This window comes from Cornus florida, unplaced genomic scaffold (genome assembly GCF_030987335.1).
Source record: "Cornus florida cultivar Cherokee Brave unplaced genomic scaffold, ASM3098733v1 CherokeeBrave_3.0.0_Hap2_Chr07, whole genome shotgun sequence".
NCBI classification, from domain to species: Eukaryota; Viridiplantae; Streptophyta; class Magnoliopsida; order Cornales; family Cornaceae; genus Cornus; species Cornus florida.
In genome coordinates this window covers 23007747-23020696 of record NW_026775577.1, presented here as the reverse complement: position 1 = coordinate 23020696, position 12950 = coordinate 23007747, and the positions used below count along the sequence as shown (strand labels likewise).

General features: G+C 34.3%; 1 pseudogene; it reads left to right on the top strand.

The window, feature by feature from the left end:
- The window catches only part of LOC132316422 (cytochrome P450 82A3-like), a 60996-nt pseudogene extending 48432 nt beyond the window's left edge, over window positions 1-12564 (top strand).
- Window positions 12565-12950: the final 386 nt, after the last annotated feature.

Below are 12950 nucleotides of genomic sequence, written 5' to 3'. Positions count from 1 at the left end.
TTCTTTCTAAGTCCTATACATGAAATTTTTCATATTTTCAGAGGGACTAGGACATTTTAAACTCTATATAAACCTTTGAGGTTATTTAAGGGCTTTAGGGAAAATCAATTCTATATTTTGAGAAAGCCTTTTAGAAAGAAAATTCAGAAAATCAAATCTGATTATTCTAAATTTATTTTTGATAGCACACACATATATTTATGAGTGATTTAGTTGTGTTGCTATTTATCTCATCGGAATTGGAGTGATATTGAAGATTCAGAGATTCCGAATGAAGAGCAGGATTTAATTCTTCTACAATCGAGTTCAGATCTTGGAGAACAGAAGTAAACGCTATCATACTTTGAAAGGTTTGGAGCATTCTTGGAGTGTTGTCTTATCTACCTGCTACTCTTCTACAAATATCAAGTATAAGTCTGAGGTCAAGTTGCTATTGGACGGGAAGTCGCAAAGCCAGAGGATTGTCAGCAGTTGGTGTTTGGTAGAACGATAGGGTGTGTGCCAGAGTCAAAGTTCAGTATACTTTATTTCAAGCATAGTGGATTGGTTTACTTTGGAATGTACAGTTCACGAGGTTTTTTCCATAACAGTTGATGTATTTTATCAATTGGGGTTTCCTCGCTAAAATCCTGGTACAATCTCTCTAACTCTATTACATATATTTATGATTGTGGATGTTTAAATTGATCATATAATTTAACTAATCATAAATTGATCAAGTTGATCTAATAATCAGATCTAGGTCATTAAAGGAGTTAATCACAATTAAAATCAACTAACTATTTTCATACCCCGCATAACTCGATATACAGAGTAGATCATATTTGTTAATTTATTGTTGATTTCTACATCATGTCTGAAAATTCATCTGTTGATGTTTTACCTCCTGTTTTTGATTCTGCCATAAGCATACAACTTGAGTGGTCAAAGTTTAAAAAAGATTTTGAATTTTTTTTAGAGAAATTGAATCTTGCAAAACTTGACAGAGATATTTATAAGTTAAAAGTCTCTGTCTCTAATAAGAATTTAGAAGAAATTGGCCATAAAATTTTGAATCTTCTTCAGAAAATTGATTTTCTGGAAAAAGGAGCTTAAGAAGGTAAATTTGTTTAATAAATCACTGAAACTTAAAATTGATAATTTGAGTAATGAATTTGTTAAATCAAAACAGTCTGTTCAAAAAATTGATATTGACATTTGCAAAATTGATAAGTTGAAAGGAATAGTTGAGAATGTTATTAGTAACAAAGTTTTGGCATCAACTTTAAAGGATTTGTGAAAGTTAAAACCAAACCATGTGTTATCTCTAATTCTCCTAAACTTATTTCAACATGTCATTTTTGTGGTGAAAAAAGGGCATATCAAGTATAAGTGTCAGAAAAGAAAGTTTAAATTAAGAAAGAAATTAAAAAATCTAGAGAATTCAAATTTGAGGAAGAAGAGGATTAAGACTGTTGAGCCTTATGACACTTTGTCTAAAACAATAGGGAAATCATTGCATAATGAATCTAAAATTGTTTGGGTAAAGAAAAAGAATTTTAAATACCTTGTCATGCACACAGCACTTAGAGCACTTGGTCCATGTGGTTGGTACTTTGATAGTGGTTGCTCTAGATAGGGGATAGAACATTATTTACCACTTTTAAGGAATGCTTAATTGGTATCGTTACTTTTGGTGATGGTAATGCTTCTACTGTAAGTGGTAAAGGTAAGATCAAATTTTCAGGAATTGTGGAGTTAAAAAATATTCTATATGTTAAAGGTTTAGATGCTAATCTGTTGAGTATTAGTCAAATCTCTGATAAGGAGTTCAAGTCAATTTTACTCAACAAGGGTGTTTTGTAACTAATGAAAAAAGGTGAATGTATCTTGAAATGAACTAGAATTTCTAATAATTGTTATGTTGTGTTTTCAGATCCTTCACTGATGTATTTTTCTGCAGTTACTGATGAGGCTATTTTATGGCATAAAAGACTTGGACATGTGAATTTTAATGATCTAGTGAATTTATCTAACAATGATCTTGTTCGAGGTTTGCCTAAATTAAAGATGCCTAAGAATGAAATATGTGGTTCATGTCAATTAGGAAAACAAACTAGAGTGTCATATAAGAGACTTATTCATAAAGTCACTTCTTGACCTTTAAAATTGATTCATATGGATTTAATGGGTCGCATAACACCTGATAGCATTAGAGGAAAAAGATATATGCTTGTTATGGTTGATGATTTTTCTAGATTTACTTTTGTTGCTTATTTGAGAGAAAAACCTGATACTTTTGTGAATTTCAGGTCTATTTGTCAACTTATTCAAAATGAGAAGGGATATCGAATTAATCGGATTAGGAGCAACAATGGAGGTGAATTCGAACCTAAGGAGTTTATTGAATATTGTGATAAGAATGGCATTAAGCATGAATTTTCAATACCCAAAATACCACAACAGAAGGGTGGCACGTACTATGCTTCATGAGAATAAAATTGCAAGTGACTTTTAGGCTGAATCAGTACGTACTGCTTGTCACATCCTAAATAGAGTTTATCTTATGCATAGAACTAATAAGACTTCATATGAATTGTGGTATGATAGAAAGCCCACTGTTAAATACTTTAGAGTCTTTAGAAGTAAATGTTATATCCTTAGAGATAGGGAACACTTGGGAAAATTTGACTTTAGAAGTGATGAAGGTGTGTTTTTGGGTTATTCACAAACAAGTCGGGCTTACAGGGTTTTTAATCTTAGAACCAAAGTGGTCATGGAGTCTATAAATATTGTATTAGATGATACAAAATCTAAGATAACCTCGTCTCAACTTGATAAAGAAGAAACTAATTTTGAAATTGCAGGAGAAATGAGAGAACCTACAATTCATGAGGAAGAAAGAGTTTAGGATTTAGGTAGAGAATGTGAAAAGGTTAAAGAAGATGAGGATGAGGAATTCGAGGACACCATAGATAAACCTATAGGAATTCTTGCACCATCTCTAGATAATCCCACATCTAGCAGTTCTAGAGTTAGATTGAGTCATCCAGTTAAAAATGTAATAGGTCCATGGGATAAGCATGGTACTAGGAGTACAGTCCGAAACTCATGCATTATAGATGATATAGGACACTCATGTCACATGGCTCAGTTTGAACCTAAGAATGTTGATGAAGTGCTTCAAAGTTCTGATTGGCTTATGGCTATGCAAGAAGAATTGCTTCAATTTGTGAAGAATGATGTTTGGGAATTAGTGCCTCGACCTAGTGATGTTAACATCATAGGGACTAAATGGATTTTTTTTTAAAAAAAACTTGATGAACATGGCCTTGTGATGAGAAATAAAACTAGATTAGTTGCACAAGGATACGCTCAAGTTGAAGGAATTAATTTTGATGAGACTTTTGCACCTGTTGCTAGACTTGAGTCTATTCAACTTCTTTTTGCTCTTGCATGTCACTTTAAATTCAAATTGTTTCAAATGGATGTGAAAAGTGCTTTTCTAAATGGTTTTTTGCAGGAAGAAGTTTATGTTGCACAACCAAAAGGTTTCATTGATCCACATAACCCTGATTTTGTGTTTCATCTTAAAAAGGCTCTTTATAGTTTAAAGCAAGCACCTAGAGCATGGTATGAGAAGTTAACTTCTTATTTAATGCATAAGGGCTTTAGAAGAAGAGGAGCAGATAAAACGTTGTTTATTTTTAGGAAAGGAAAAGATTTTCTTATTGCTCAAATATATGTAGATGATATTATTTTTTGTGCTACTTGTGATAACATTGTTCATACTTTTTCTAAAGATATGAGTAAAACTTTTGAAATGAGCATGGTTGGTGAACTGATTTTCTTTCTAGGTCTCCAAGTGAAATAACTTGATGAATGGATTTTCATATCTCAATCAAAATATGCAAATGAGCTAGTTAAGAAATTTGGTATGAAAGATTCAATGCATGTTCAAACTCCTATCAGTACTTCATCCAAATTAGATAGAGACTCTGATCCTAACAAGGTTGATCATTTCTTGTATAGGAGTATGATTGGTAGCTTGTTGTATTTGGCAGCAACTAGGTCAGATATTTCATTTAGTGTAGGTGTTTGTGCTAGGTATCAAGCTAATCCAAAAGAACAACACATTCTTGCAGTTAAGCACATTATTCGTTATGTCAATAGTACATTGAATTATAGATTGCGTTATTCTTCTGAGTCTAACTCTGAGATTGCAGACTATACTGATGCTGATTGGGCTGATAACAAGGATGATAGAAAGAGTACTTCAGGTGGTTGTTTCCATATTGGTACTAATCTTGTTTCATGGTATAGCAAGAAGTAAAATTGCATATCTTTATCATCTTGTGAGGCTGAATACATTGCTGCTGGAAATTGTTGCACACAATTGCTTTGGATGAAATAGATGCTTCTGGATTATGGAGTTGATCAAGGTTGCTATCTTTTGTGATAATACTAATACAATTAATATTTCAAAGAATCCAATTTTGCATTCTAGGACTAAGCACGTTGACATTCGACATCATTTTCTTAGAGAACTTGTTGAACAAAATTTTGTGTCTTTGGAAAAAGTGCATACTGATCAGAATTTGGCTGATATTCTCACTAAACCATTAGATGCTCCTAAGTTTTCTCATTTTAGGAAATTTATTGGTGGCTATTGTCTTGATTAGATGTATTGCAAAGATATAGTCTAGAAAGGATTCTTGTGCATATCTTGAGTGTCTAGATTATGTTTTTGGAAGTTAAGCAAACCATATTCATTGAGTGTATTGAACCCAAAGAGTTTAATAACACATGGATTATTTGTGGAAAGCATACAATGGCTATGATTTGATGAAATTGGTTTTGCTTACTTATTTCATATAGTAAATGAATCATTGATAGTACATTTACTTGAGATATCATTGTTTTGGTCAAAGATAATGTTGATATGATTGAGTATTGTCTTGGAATTTAAACTTGATTTATGTGTTTTAGACCAAAAGAGTGAAAAGAAAAGAAAATTGAAAAAGAGCTTGGAATGAAAAATATTTTGAAAAAGAAAGAAAAATTTGTTGTTTAGAAGGAAAAAAAAAAAAAAAAAGGTGAGATGGAAAAGGCTGTGACGACCCTGGTTTTTAGGCCAGCGTGTCCTGTGATGAACCGAAGATTGACCCGATAACAGATCCGATATGCGAAAGCAAAAATAGAAAATAAGACTCTAAGAATTCAAAGTGACCTTTCATGAGGTCGTGGAACACAATGAGAACTGATGCGAAAGCAAAAGGTCAAAAATATTACAAATAAGCCCTCAGGGGCAAAATAGTCATTTTACATAGAAATGACATCCCTAGAGTGTAAATTATTCTTGAGACACATCCATGACTTCCCGTGAAGTCACAGAACTCAAAAGAAAGTAGCGGAAGCGAATTACACAAAAACCGGACAAAAATAGCCTCAAGGGCAAAATGGCCATTTCTGAAAAAATATAAAATCAGGTGCTACCGAGCACACCACTGGGAAGACAGCAAAAAATTAATCAAGTTAGACTCAAGAATCACTTGATTCGGAGTCCGGATGGAAGAGAAAAGTCAAAACAAAGTTTTGACGTCGCCGCGGCCGTGAATAGTAACCTAGGGAAAATGTTGAAGTTCGTGTACTGTTTTGAGATACTAAACGATATTTTCTGGAAAAACACAAAGAAGAAACCCCCCTTAAAATAATTTTTCCAAGCTGACTATATCAAAAGAAAATTTTATTTTTGACGTAAAATCCCCAAAATGCCCCTACAATAGACTTGTTCAAATAGTGCAAATGCGCACAGAAAATCAGATTTTGGCGCGGGGTTTTCGGGTTCGAGATGACATTTTCTGGAAAAATGTTGTGAAGAAACCCCCCCTAAAATCACATTTTTTATGTGACCATATCAAGAACGGAATTTATTTTTCCAAAGCAAATTCCCGAAATGCCCCTAGATCAAAACTGAACAAGAGGGTTAAAAGTTGCTACAGTGACTGCCTGCAACTGAGAGCAAAAAGGGGCTAGAAGAGAATTTTTCTGGAAAAACACAAAGAAGAAACCCCCCTCAAAATTGAGTTTTCTACGTCACTCTCATGAAAATTAAAAAAAATGCAATGTAGAATGCCCGAAATGCCCCTCCATGAAATTTGGTCGTGGAGGTCCAAAAAGCTGCTAAAAAAAACAGAAAGCTGAACTTTACGATCGATTTCCGGCACCAAGACGACATTTTCTGGGAAAACACAAAAAAGAAACCCCCTCTAAAATCACGTTCTCTAAGTGACTATGTGAAGACCAAAATTTATTTCTCGAAGAAAAACCCCAGAATGCCCTAAATCAGATTATGCAACAAAAGTGCAAAATGAATCCATAGGAGGCTCATTTCACCAAAGGAGAAGGTTTGCCCGGAAACGACCATGCACACAAACGTAACTTACCTATTAGGACGTGCTACAATAGTCTATGGCTTAAAAATACCACCGATGCAAAATTTGACCCCCCAACGGCCAAAAAGGCAAAAATGAACTAGAAATGAGAAATTTGAAAACTAAAATTAGGAAATGGTTTCAAATGACTGTTTGGCCCTTGGCCACACTTCATACAAGATAAATGAGACCTAGTGGAGGTGTCAGAACACACTTTACACCACCCGATTTGAAAATGAACCCTTAAAGGCTCGATTTCTACTATTTTAGCCCAAGAATGCAATATATGAACTAAAATGCAAAAATGAAAACTAAATGGTGTTTGGCCCTTGGCCACACCTCACATATGGCAAATGAATGCTAAAAGATGAATTACATACACAATGCACACACCGGTGCGAAAATGACATATTGAAACCCAAGTTTTCATGCTTTTCTCATTAAAGACAAAATTCTACATTTTTTAATATACATGGATTACAATGAAAAGAGTGTGCTTATGCACACTTTACATATATGGAATCAAAGAATACAAGTTTTATCAAAATAAATGAAAGTAAACATGACATGCTAACATGTGCATATTCAATGTCATCAAAAATACTTCAAGACTTCTAGCATGTCTAAGAGAGCTGTGTATCCCACAATAAAGCTTATTTACCTGCAAAGCACCCAGTAACTTCGGGGTGAATAAACAAGACTACAATTTTATTCGTAGGGGATGAGCATGCATCGACTCGATTTCTTTAGAGATTTTTAGGACTAACATGATATAATTCAAAATGAATCATGCCACCTAACATCTATGTCAAAGTGAGACTCAGGAATCATCCTAAGCTATCATGGAGTATAAGCAACAAGAGTCATGATATATATACATATATGAAACAAGTCAGAGTTGGGATAATCCAACAACACGATAAGAAGGATGCCAGAATACAAGGATCACATTATCAAATGCAATTAATATGATTGGGAGTGATACACGAAATCAAGAACAAGGCATAATATCTATGCAATTAACAAGATTAGAGCATTCCAATTAACACGATAAAAGTAATACAAGAAATCAATGACAAGGCATAGTATCTATGCAACTAAACAAGGATGGAACATTCCATGAAACACGAAAAGAGTTATATCAAGAGCAAGGCATAATATCTATGCATTTAAACAAGGATAGAATCTTCCATACAACATGAAAAAAGTCTTAAATCTTCAAGGAATACAACACTTGAAATTTAAGGAGTTAAATCACGAATGAAGCATAAAATCTATGCAATGAGACAAGTTTGGAGCATTTCACATACACGACAAGTTTAAATCTTCAAGGAATAGCAACTTGAAATTTAAAGAGTGAAATCAACCAATGTGGAAACTCGAATATCGCCCGGATTAAAACCGTACTCTTGAGATCACTTTAGGGCTACTAACCTATGGGTACCTTTCCCTTAGTGCGCACTATAGTTTAGAGGGACAATCCCCCGTACTAGAACAAAGTCCTAGCCATGTCAATTCTTGATTGATATCCCAAGTTCCAAAATCAACAAGTTGTGCAAGTCAAGATTGTATCAAAATACAAGAAATGCATTAACCACATATCATACACAACCAAGATTTTAGAACACACAAGTCATGCCCTAAGTTCTTAACTATGATGGCACGTGAAATGTCAAGAAATCAATGTGTGCATTTATATAGACCACAACCAACATAAATAGCACATGGAATCCATCGAAGCAAATATACCATAAGTATAAGATACATGATTCAATTGTATATTAAACAACACGCGTGAATAAACTATTCCGAAACAAATGAGCATATTCATTAAGCACATTAATGAAACCAAGATACAAGAAGTCTAGATACATGATATCAAGGCATGATTAACTCGAGGGAGACATAAAATGAAATTTAATCTACTTAAGGGATTAAATTATCAAGGTTACATGGCAAGTCCAAATGTTCTACGAACAGGTTATGTCAAGAATCATGTCAAGGCTAAGTTCAATGTCAAGTTTCAAGTTCATTTCATACACGACACAACCATGTGAGTCAAGTTCCATACAAGGGAAATAAATAAATGTAAGTTTCAAAACTTATCCGATTACTCTCAAATTAATCTATGTTGAAGAGCATGCTAAAGCCTAATATAATATGCTATCACATATTGATTTAAAGCTAAATAAGGCCACATGATTTAATATTTTATTCAAGATAAATATTAAATAAAATCTTCATTACTTGTCCAAATAATCTAGATTTAATATATGTCAATCTACATATCAAGGGGTAATATTCTGTCATGCAACATGATTAAACAAAGTTATGGACAACCGGAAAAATTAAATCCTTCACAAGAAAAATAAATAATAAAATCTCTAGATTTTGTGATTCAAGCATGTAATCAAGTTGTATAAGCATCACAAGCATGTAATATAGCAAGAAAGTAAATTATAACACCCCCTACCTCAATTTGAGATGAAAACCCCAAATCCCCACTAGAAGAAAAATGTTCCGAATCCGCCGAAATTGAAGAGTTTTGACGGGGACAACACGATCTACATGAATTCCAAAGGAAGCCCCATGAAAATCACAACTTGACTTCAAATCTAAACTCAAGAAGTGGTCAGAAATGAATTCTAATAAGGGGGAATGGTAGAACACGTCGAGGGGAACAAAAACCGTGAAGGTCGAAGACTTTTCACTTAGGAAAAGTAAATCAAAGGAGGAGAGAGAAGGTGGCAGCTCCATGGGCAACCATGGCTGCTTCAGGTCATGCAAGGAGAGTGGGGAAGATGAGAAATAAAATATTTCACCCCCCTTTTAAAGAAATCTCAAAAAGTGCCCCGAAAGGGCCCTGCCTGGTCCGGAAAAGGGGAATTTGAGCAAACGCGCTCAAATGGAAAAACTTCGTGAACAAAAAAGATTCAAAATGAGAAAATATAAATGACGGAACAAATGGCGTCAAAAACTGAGTCCCGAGCAGAAGGTTATGCCCTGAACAAGTTTGACGGCAACCGGGTCCAAAAACTCTGAAACTGGAGAAAAATGACCAGAAGGAATTTCCAAGAGTCCATGAATCGATGAAATGTGAAAATGAATCCCGTACGAGGATCCAGGCTCCAGACGAGGCATTTTGCGATAACTTTCGTTAATTGCACAATGGCCCCTATAAAAAAGGTTAACTGCGAAATTTCCCTGGAATGAAAATATCTTCAAAAGATATTTATGAAAAATACCCTAAGAAATGAAAAAGATTCTGAAGAATTGTGCATCCATACCCCTATGGGCACCGGAAGTAACCAGAGCACTTTCTTACAAATGTAAAGATACGTATTTCAAGGAAACCACTCAAGATGAAGGCACATGAAGTCAAAAACCAACTCCAAGTATGAGAAGTGAGGTTGTGCCAACAATGTGACAAACGGGGAAAATACAGAATAGGGAAAAAGACGAAATAGGGAAAAGGACGAAAGGCGCATAGTGTCCGAAAAGTGAAAATGCGAAAATAACTCGGTCGTCAAAGGAAGATGTTAATTCACATGAAAGAGTCTCAGAAACCAATTCTGAGCACTCGAGATGACACTAAGCGACAGGAAACAGAGCTCAGAAAAGAAAATTAAACGAAAAAAATTCATTCGTAAAATTTCAAGAAAAAGGAAAGGGAGGCAAATGATCGGGTCGTTAGAAAGGCTATCTTTGGGATTTGTTTGAAAGCAACCTTGACTCAAAAAAAATGGGAAAAAGGGAAAAAGCTGGCTACCGATAAGAGTAAAAGTTGCTAATGTGCAAAAAGAAAACTGGAGCACAAAGAGAGATAAAAAAATGCTTTTTTGCACATGTTAATTGTTTGATTTATAAGGATATATAATATCATTGATTTATTATCTGAAATATGAACAATTGACAGATCAAATGTTTTTAGAACTTGGTGGTGATTTTACTACACTTACTAAGTTTATGGAACAGAAAAGAATTAATCTTGGTTATTTCTGTTCATACATATAATCTTATAGAGTCTACATTCTCATTGGTTTCAATTTACAAGATTTATATGGTTGGTTGCTTCCTACTTCTAGGATATTTTCTCCTTGAGACCCTTGTTAATTTGTAACAAAAAGGGGGAGAGAGTTTATAGTCTTATCATTTAGGGGAAAGATACTTTTTATATTAAGTGGGAGAATCATTGTTTCATTGCATTGACATTCAGGCATTACTAGCTTTGCTATTTTAGCTTGTGTTTATTTTCTTGATTACATTTAATGGGTAGTTGTGTTTGAGCTAATGTGCAGATTACAGGTTCCTACATGTGTTGAAGCTTCATGAGGTTCAAGAAAATCTCCGTGGTTTTATTTCCTTTAACAATTGTTGTAATTTACTTTCCTGCTTGGATAGATTACTGAATTATTTTTAGGATTTTGTCACGAAATTGCCAAAGGGGGATATTGTGAGATATATATTTTGTAATTGGCTAATTTCATTGTCAAAACAAGTCCAATCGAGTTGTAATTTTTTGGTTAAAAATTCAAGATTGATCAAAATTGAAGATCAAAGGCGGATTTGAAGAAGTTCAAGTGTTCATGGATTGCTACATTCTGAGATAATGAGAATAATACTTTAGGAAGGTATGCGAGTGAGTAAGAACACTTAGGGAGTTTAGAAGATTGAATGAAATAGGGAATATGTTTCTAGGCATTGGGAACCGGTAGCACAAATCTTGAACTGGTAGAAAACCTTGGTTCAAAACAGGTTTTGTTCACTATCAATGTGGAACCGGTACTACATTTGGGAATCGGTACCAAAATAGCGATGGATACCATTCTGACCTTTGGAAACCGGTACCAAGATCTGGGAACCAATTCCAAAAGTCCTGACAGCATCAGGTTTTTAGTTACCTTGTTCTGTTGGTTTCCTTTTTTATCCCAATTTCTTTCCAAGTCCTATGCATGAAATTTTTCATATTTTCAGAGGGACTAGGACATCCTAAACTCTATATAAACCTTGTTAGTCTTCTAGATCTATTTAAGGGCTTTAGGGAAAATTAATTCTATATTTTGAGAAAGCCTTTTAAAGAGAAAATTCACAAAATCAAATCTGATTATTTTGAATTTATTTTTGAGAGCACACACATATATTCATGAGTGATTTAGTTGTGTTGTTATCTATCTCATTGGAATTGGAGCTATATTGAAGAGTCAGAGATTCTGAATAAAGAGCAAGATTTAATTCTTCTACAATCAAGTTCAGATCTTGAAAAATGGAAGTAAAAGCTATCACACTTTGAAAGGATTAGAGCATTCATGGAGTGTTGTTTGATCTACCTACTACTCTTTTACAAATATCAAGTATAAGCCTGAGGTAAAGTTGCTGTTGGACGGGGAGTCACAAAGCCAAAGGATTGTCAGCAGTTAGTGTTTGGTAAAACTATAGGGTGTGAGCCAGAGTCAAGGTTCGGTATACTTTGTTTCAAGCATAGTGAATTGGTTTACTTTGGACTGCACAGTCCATGACGTTTTTTACATAACAGTTGACGTATTTTATCAACTGAGGTTTCCTCGCTAAAATTTTACTATAATCTCTCTAACTCTAACTTGCTGTACTTTACATATATTTGTGATTGTGAATGTTTAAATTGATCATATAACTTAATCAATCATAAATTGAGCAAGTTGACTTAATAATCATATCTAAGCCATTAAAGAAGCTAATCACAATTATAATCAACTAACTATTTCCGCACCCCGCGTAACTCTATTTTCACACCTTGTCATGCGGCTACATGGTGGTAGCGGGAACACGCCTAATGGTGAATGCGTGGAAAATTCACCAGGATGAAAGCATGTGGTCTGAGCCACTCGTGTTCAGGATGGAGAGGTTCCTAACAACACAAAAGGACGTGGATATAAGGAGTCAGAACTTCGAGTACTTTCCGTTTGGCTCAGGGAGGCGCTCATACATTGGAATAACGCTTGTGCTCCAGACTGTGCATCTCACAATGGCTAGCTTGCTGCAGTGCTTTGATGTAGCCAAGCCATCCCACAAAGATATGGATATGACTGAAAGCCCAGGACTCACAAATCTGAAAGCAATACCACTTGAAGTTTTATTTACTCCATATCTTGATTCCAAGTTCTATGGACATTGAACTTGAATGATTACATAGATAAAACCACCAATCTTGTATTACAATAAATATGGTCTTTTGTCCTTTTGGATTGGCATATTTACAAAATGTATTAGTTTCTGCAATTTCACATGAGCATAGCTTGACCTTAGTGGTCGTGATGATGGGCGGCTCGATGTTGCTCATAATATGTAATATATTAATTATTAAATAATAGTTAATTAAAAATCATCTTTCTTGCTTTTTTAGATGCAAACTTACTAATTAAATTCTTATATTCAAGTGTGGTTAAAATATATTTTTCAATAAATAATATAGCTAATCCATTTAATCTTTCTTGTAACATAGTTGATTGGAGATACGATTTTATCAACTTTAATTTCCAAAAAAATTCTTTCTCCTACAGC